Source organism: Rhamphochromis sp. 'chilingali' (genome assembly GCF_963969265.1).
Source record: "Rhamphochromis sp. 'chilingali' genome assembly, chromosome: 11".
Taxonomy (NCBI): Eukaryota; Metazoa; Chordata; class Actinopteri; order Cichliformes; family Cichlidae; genus Rhamphochromis; species Rhamphochromis sp. 'chilingali'.
This window is the reverse complement of record NC_137938.1, coordinates 5,571,082-5,579,610: the sequence shown is the minus strand read 5'-3', so window position 1 is coordinate 5,579,610 and position 8,529 is coordinate 5,571,082. Positions and strand designations below refer to the sequence as shown.

Sequence of the window (8,529 nt, the reverse complement as noted above, 5' to 3'; positions counted from 1 at the left end):
TAATATAAATATAAAAATATCTAAATATCTCCTGTCCTTTATGTTTTAATGATGTAAGTCTGTTATCGTGTTACATTAGCATTCCTCACATATCAATGAGATGCTGTACAGTACAATCCTACTGACACAGCACAGGGATAACGACGGCTATTCAACATCGGTACACAACACATTCGAGCTGCATGATGCAGACAAAGTGACTAAATCATCTTTTTTGTGGTTTATTGTCTTCTTCAATATAACCAAGCAAATAAATAATATTGAAGATTTACTTACATCATTACAAAAACAGGAAAAACATCTCCCTTTGATTCTATTTCTCCATTCCTACTGAACATCAGGCAACAAATATCTCAATAAATCACAGTAAAATGTAAAGCACATGCTTTCTCTGCTATGTCTAACCTCTGCAGAGCCTCTGTCAAGAAATACATAACTGTAAGCATAAAACAAATATACATTTCATAACACGTCACTGGACAAACCTTGGTCAGTAGATTTCCTCTGTGCAGTGCAGACGAACATCAGTCAGCAAGTGACTCTGCTGGTTCTTCTAAGGAAACACCACCGCCTCTCCACACCGTCACCATCTGTGAGCACAAACTGCTGCTCTGCCAGCATGTAGGAATCACATATCACACACACAGGGGTGAAGAAACATCAGAGCTCAACTTTGGATACGTTAGATCTTAACAGATCAAAGTAGCTCTTAGTTTCAGCAATCAGTGAGCAGACAAACAATGATACCATACTGATTCTGTATGAATACAATATGGTATTTTCAATACAGGTGTCAAATTAATTTATTAAAACTAATACAGATATATGTATATATTTTTTTTAGTTTGCTAAATTATAAGAATATATTTTTATTTTTTTTTCATTTAACAATTGCAACTGAAAGAAATCAAATATTGAACAAAAATATATTGTCACATTCTGAGCATGCTCAGCACGCTGACAGACTTGAAGTTGCTACAGATTTTAAGAAGTGATAATTATAGGGAAGAAACTTCTCTTTTTCATCCGTTTAATCAAACATTTGATGCCTCAGCTGTCTCAGTCCTATAGCATTCTGCAACTACAACTAACCTGAGGCTTGGATTTGGCTGCAGGTGCCCCTGTACATCCTTCTCAGCAGCACACATGTGGGTACCATTTAATCCCACTTCTTCCTGAGCTTTGCTTCATCACAAGACCAAAGGTGGCATCCCGTGTCACAGTCTTATCATCATCCAGAAGAAACATTTGAAGAAACATAATGGAGAAGAAACATTTACGCGCCTCCTGGTTTTGTTTTCTGATCCCGCAAAAAGACTGAGGACAACAAAGCCCAGAGAACACGAGATACACAATATCCAAAATTCAGACTCAATGAAGTGCACCAGGTTGGTTCAGTTATAGTAGATATAAGCATACTTCACATTACTGGGTATGAATAATAATGAGGAGGCAAACTTTGAAGATGCAGAGCATGATGTCCCATCATCAGACTGTAAACAAACTTCCACCAGGCTTCTTTGTTGCCAAAATTGATGATTCTCCTATCAGGGATCAGTAGAGTGTATTAACCTGTGGTATAAGCAGCAGTCACTGAAATATTACTCTTTCAGATAAGAAATTTAGCACATAAAAGCAAGGGTGGGAGGGATCTCTGCAAACTGATTTACCTCTGCAAGTGTGAAGCTCAACAAAAATCTGACTCGCCAGTCACAGACAAACAAAAACTCCAGCTGGGAGATAGAGAACGCTGTCTGGGTCTTGCTGGATGTTGCTGGTCAGAGTCCACACATTAGCAGAGTGCTTCTTGGTCCCACTGACCCATGTGGACAGCGACTGTGGAGAACTGTTCTGGAAAACAGAGAAGAGAATTAAAATAACAAAAAGCCAAACAGGATTTCCACAAAGACTCTCTTGGAATCAGCAATCAAAAAAATCACTGGTTCATATTTCAATTAAATATGAACAGGTTCCTTAAATGTACGCAGTTCAGATCTGATTTAATTTAATTTCCTTCACACAGCACATTCGTCCAGGCTGACAGGTAAACATAGAATTAATCTCAGGTCACATGACTCATAGTAGAGTTTCAGTAAGAAAGATTGCTAGCTCTAATATTATTACCACACAATCCAAGGACACACCAACAGCTCAGAACTATTTAAACAAATGTCTTCTGAATATTCAATTCATGTTCACAGTGGAAGGGTGGGGGGTGTTGTGGAATTTTTAAAATAAAGTCTGCAACACAGAAAGAGCTGTGATCAAGCTATTTATTACTGCGCCAACACACATCAAACATCACAGTTCAGTCAGGTCAGCGCTGCCACAGAAGTGGTGCTCCTACTCCTTTATGCATTCCAAGGAAGAGGGAGGAAGTTACAAACTGATCCTACCACACTTCACGTGTCTCGCTATGAAACCTAACAGATCAATGGTTATGCTGTTTTGTGCCCTTGGCCTTATCAGCACCTGTAAAGGGAATTGTTTTCTCAAACTGCTGACGCTGAAGTAAGTTCATCTAGTTTTAGAAACTTTCACTGAACAGTCTATAACAGTGTCACAACTAAGCATGTGCATAAGCACTTAAATACTTTAAATGAGAATAACAGAAAATTTCTATTACAGAGGCTAGAGCCTGTCCCAGTAGTCATAGGTAGAGCACACCTGGACAGGTCACCAGTCTGTCAGAGGACTAACACAGAGAAAGACATCAGAGTAACAAATCTATTTAAAATTAATGTAAGTTTGCTGCAGCTGTATGTATGAACATGTGTTTCTGTGCTCACAGTCCACCTCTCAGGAACCTGCAGTTCACTTTTAGTCAACTTTAAACAGACCTCACAAAAGGCTGATGTGGCTGGATCAGTAGTCTGATTTAAGTACGATACCTTTGGCCAGGGATTAATCTGGTGCATCGCTTCACTGCAGTCTTACGTATTTTCCCCACACCTGAATAAAAAAATACTGATATATACAAATAACAGCTTCAGCTGATGCAGCCTGACTCAATCCTAAATGTTCAGCACACAGAGACACAGAGGTGCTGTTTAAAGTTTAGTGATAACCTGAGTCACTGATCATTTGCAGTATTACAGAGTCTGGCAGTCTTTGCATGATGTCCACGTCACTTTAAGTTTCTAGCTGACTCTCAGGTGTGACAGGTGTGCCAGCAGGAAAGAGTAATAATAACCTGCATCCTGAGGTTTGTCATGCAGGATTAAATCACTTTAAGCATATTTGCACTGCACAAGACAAACGTGGATTGCACAACACTGGTCACTATATTCTTCATTTCCAGGTAATACTTGTACAGCTGCTGTTATTGTGTGTGTATATATATATTTATTTATTTATATTTCTTCATACATTCTTATATAGTTCTATACTGCGTATTGTGTATTTTGTTGTACAGTTATTTTATTTTCAACTTTAATTTGTATATTTTATCTTATTCTTTCCCAGTTAAATTTAACCTTCATTCTAATTTGTGTTGTACAGTTATTTCATCTTTTATATTTTATATTCTTATATTTTATTCCTTCCTAGTTAAATTTACACTTTTTAATTTTTCATATTTATTTCCTATCTTATTCATAGCCCTTTCCCTTTTTTTTCTTAAGGTCACGAGCAGTTGTCTAAGCATTTCACTGCATATCGTACTGTGTATGACTGTGTACGTGACAAATAAATATTTGAATTTTAAATTTGAAATTTACAGTGGCTTTGTTCACACAGCTGGGATTGTATTTTACACTGACCCTGGGTCAGTATAAGTATCATACAGTTTAAACGAAGCACTGAAACTTGAACATATTTATTATAGATGCACTGACGCTAATCGAGATATTTGCTGTCAATCTGTGGCTGCGATTAAACACTTTACTGAAAACTTTATTAACTAGTAACTTCATCAGTCATGACAGAAGCTAATATTTCTGTGCTAACATCGTTTAAACAGTAACAGCTTTACTCCAATATAAGCTAACGTTTACACCATAACTTTAAGCTAGCACCATAAAGACGGTAAAACACGTAATAATATCTACAAATGCATCTTAAAGCTGTTATATTAGCACTCTGTGTATTACTAAGATAACCACATTAACATTACTGACACTCGCAGACTTTTAATAGTCATTCTATAAATGCTGTCCGTTTAAATGGTAAATGATCTGTATTTATATAGCGCTTTACTAGTCCCTAAGGACCCCAAAGCGCTTTACATATCCAGTCATCCACCCATTCACACACTGGTGATGGCAAGCTACATTGTAGCCACAGCCACCCTGGGGCGCACTGACAGAGGCGAGGCTGCCGGACACTGGCGCCACCGGGCCCTCTGACCACCACCAGTAGGCAACGGGTGAAGTGTCTTGCCCAAGGACACAACGACCAAGGCTGTCCAAGCCGGGGCTCGAACCGGCAACCTTCCGATTACAAGGCGAACTCCCAACTCTTGAGCCACGATCGCCACCATTTAAATGGTCTTACCTGTACACACTGCATATCCACCGGATTCCAGCCGGAGTGGATTCTGGAGTCTCCCACGCTCCTGTTAGTGATCCTCCATCTGGATGGATGAGAACAACCTTCTGAACAATCTAGCAGGAGATGGCCAATATCTATGGGACTGATTTGTGCTAATAACGCCCATTGTATGGACTGATAACAGCCGAAGCGGGTGAATAAAGTCACCCAGTAGCTAGCTGTGCCATTACCCAGCATACATCACTCCCTCCGTAAATGCAATAAACGATACAAAAGTATCGTTCTACCTGTTTTTCAGGTAGTTGATTACATTATATAATTTATTGTGTTCTGTATACGTCACTACAATGTGATTTGGAAAATGTCTAAATATACCGACAACAGGCACTTCCGCGGCAATCTCTTCAATCGGAGGACCCTTCACGTCAATTCCCGACGCGAGAGGGGTACCCTGCGCGTCCATAAGTGAAGCAGAGGGAGCCTGACCATGCGTCACACGTTTGACAAGTTGGGAGTGAGAACGTGTTATATTTTCCCAAACCACCCGGAGCCGCAGTATAAGGACAAAAGGGCCGCATGCGGCTCCAGAGCCGCAGGTTGCTGACCCCTGGCATAGGGGTTCACAGCGAAAGACTGCATATTTGCTGTTTGGTCTCTGAAGCTGGTTTTTGCCCTGTTACGACTGTGATGTCTCTATACATAGAATTTTGTGTGTCAAAGCATGGTAGCCACAAGCATAATTTCAGAAACTAGAATATGTTACCTTTCAGATTAGCTTTTTGTTTTTAATCTGTAATTGTAATTTCAGCTTTTCTGTGATTATGTGAAAGATTTCCACATCTTCAATTTGGGCACGCCAAATTAAAGATGTAAGTGTTATATCCGAAGCTAAACATGTAAGTGGCAACCTGATGGAGTTTAACCAGAAGCACCACTCTTGAGATATAATTTATTTACCTCCTTGGATTCTTGGCAAATTGTTGTTGGTTTTTTTTTTTGGGTGCTGTGCCTTTATTTCACAGTATTGCCCACACTCTGTCTCTGCTCCACCACAGCCTAACTTGTTTGGAAATGTTCCCATTTGACTTCATCTCTGAAGAGTTCCTCAACACTTAAGAACTGTGTGCAGTGAAGTGTTGGACCTCTCTCCACAAGGACAAATAATACAATATGTTTATCACAGATAAAGCAGAAAAAACACAAATTCAGCGACTCTCTTCTGGAACAAAGAAAATTTGCTTTTCTCTGCCATTAAGGTTTTTTGTAGCACTCTGTGTGTTTTGAGCCTGAAATGGGTCTGGGCACAATTCCAGCCAGCGGGCAAAAGCAAAGAAAGGGAAAAGGTTCCTTTGAGCTCTGTGTAATGAATGACTTCTGTGAACTTAAATTCTTGGAGTAGTTGTTTATAGAGGAAACATAATGTTCCATAAATTCCTCCAACTCTTTTATAGCTTTAAGATAACATTTTATCCAATTTGACGGTGGTCCCTGTGCTGATTAAAAACCACTTTCAGGCAAACTGTTTTAAACTCTCTCTCTCTCTCTTCCATTCTTACAATGCCTCATCTTCTTCCTACTGACATTACTACCTCCCCTTCTCCTGGTTGATCATTCATATCTCTTGTATTATTTCCCATCTGTCTTTTCATCCCACTTGGTTGCTTTTAATTTCTATACACAAGAAAGGAGCCTCGGGGCTACTTTTGTGTGTAAAGGTTCCAAATAGATAAATGCAGTTCCTTTCTTTAAAAAAAAAAAAAAAAAAAAAAATAGAACATCCTTTTAGATGGCACATATATCTTTAATTTTCTTACCCCTTGTTCAGAGATGTGACCAAAAAGATCTGATATATATGCATTGTGAAACCCACTTGCCTATAGCACACATTTATTGTTTTATGCAGCCTCTGCAGCTGTTCCTCTGCAGCCAGCTCACTGTTATATTTCAGTCTGATGAGTATAGCCAGTTGCAGTAGGACACAATCAGTGTGAGGAGAGAAAGTGAGAAACACAAAACAAATTAAAATACAGAATTGATACATCACAGAATAGATCTTTAATAAAGAGTTTGTTTTAAAGAAATGAAGAGGATAAAAAAATCCGAAAAGGAGCCCGAGAGCCAGTAAAATCAGCAACCAAGCTAATCTACGTATGTAAGACTGCTTTCTTCCATTTGCGCAACATCTCTAAAATTAGAAATATCCTGTCTCAGAGTGACGCTGAAAAACTAGTTCATGCATTTATTACTTCTAGGCTGGACGACTGTAATTCATTATTATCAGGATGTCCTAAAAATTCCCTGAAAAGCCTTCAGTTAATCTAAAATGCTGCAGCAAGAGTCCTGACAGGGACTAGAAAGAGAGAGCATATTTCTCCTGTATTGGCTTCCCTTCATTGGCTTCCTGGTAAATCCAGAATTTAATTTAAAATTCTGGTCCTCACATACAAGGTCTTAAATAATCAGGCCCCATCTTATCTTAATGACCTTGTAGTACCATATCACCCTATTAGAGCACTTCGATCTCGCACTGCAGGCTTACTTGTTGTTCTTAGAGAATTTAAAAGCAGAATGGGAGGGAGAGCCTTCAGTTTTCTATGGAACTAGCTTCCAGTTTGGATTCGGGAGACAGACACTATCTCTACTTTTAAGATTAGGCTTAAAACTTTCCTTTTTGCTAAAGCATATAGTTAGGGCTGGACCAGGTGACCCTGAATCCTCCCTTAGTCATGCTGCAATAGACGTAGGCTGTCGGGGAATTCCCATGATGCATTGAGTTTTTCCTTTCCAGTCACCTTTCTCACTCACTATGTGTTAATAGACCTCTCTGCATCGAATCATACCTGCTATTTTTTTATTTATGTTTTTTTCCGCCTGTCCCATTTGGTTCTTTTGCCATCAGAATTATTGTCTAAAGGCAAAGAAAGATACCTGTCAAAAGAAAATTGTACATAGTGTGATCAGCTACATGAAATGTGTTTTCATTGATCACTAAGCAATCCACATGTCTACGTGACTTTTTACATGAAATCTTGTGTGATAAACAACTAACAGCTTCCTCTTTTCTAAGAACATACAGATTTAGAAAAGGGGAACCTTAGCTCTGAGTTCTTAGAATAACTTTGTTATCTTTGTACACACACAAGCTTGTATAAATAAAGAACGCAGAGAGTGACAGAGCGCGAGTCCGTGAGTGCCTCTTGTGAGTGAGCGCTCTGTGACTTGCCCTCGAGAGTAAAGACAACTGCAGTGTTTGTGTTTTCTAACTCAGGTGTCTCAGCTGAAGAATTGTGGGGTGATTCTTAGAAATCCCCTGTCAATGCAAAACGGATTTACTTTACCAAATGGACCATCCCGGCTATGGAGCGCCAGGACTGCCATAATGAATTAATTAAATACACCATTAAATAATTAATTAAATGTGGCAATAATTAATTAAAATTGGAATTAATTAATTAATTAAATAAATAGTTATGACACATGTAATTAATTAATTATTGACACATTTAATTAATTATTTATGTATTTCACATTTTAATTAATTATTGACACATTTAATTAATTATTTAATGATGTATTTATTTATTTCATTTTGGCAGTCCTGGCGCCTGGCTCTCATCTTGAAATAATTTTATCTGTCAGCCTCACCCATCAAACTCAGGGGGCGGGGTTAATGCTGCCCATGCAGCTTCTCTAACATTTGATTGGTTGCCGTGCAAAGTAAGTCAAAACAGGTCGATCCTAGATAATCGATTGCTTGTGTAGACTTGGGGCAGCCAGGTATCCCAGAATGCAGATCAAATCACAGGCAGCAATGGTGGTGGTGTAGTTTTAAAATACCCTGTTTTTCTGTCACCAACTACACTTTTAACAGTGTTTTAGCCGCGAATGTCGCGCCGTATGTCTGGTCAGGTTGTCAACATAGAACATGTTTGCAAAAGTGCTTAGATGTTTTCAGAGATTTCACTAGCTCTGCTAACAATTAGCATGCAGAGTGCACCGAGGGGGTTACGTTAACCGGTTTGTTTACATATTCCACTC

The 8,529-nt window shown here is 38.9% G+C and overlaps 1 long non-coding RNA gene across 1 annotated transcript; it reads right to left on the bottom strand.

Annotated features, from left to right (window-relative positions):
* Nucleotides 1–1,390: 1,390 nt before the first annotated feature.
* On the bottom strand, nt 1,391–4,819 carry LOC308406203. Its single transcript, XR_013973476.1, has 3 exons — nt 4,495–4,819; nt 1,671–1,851; nt 1,391–1,572 (listed from the first exon to the last, which is right to left on the bottom strand). It is a non-coding gene; the product is annotated as an uncharacterized lncRNA (long non-coding RNA).
* Nucleotides 4,820–8,529: the final 3,710 nt, after the last annotated feature.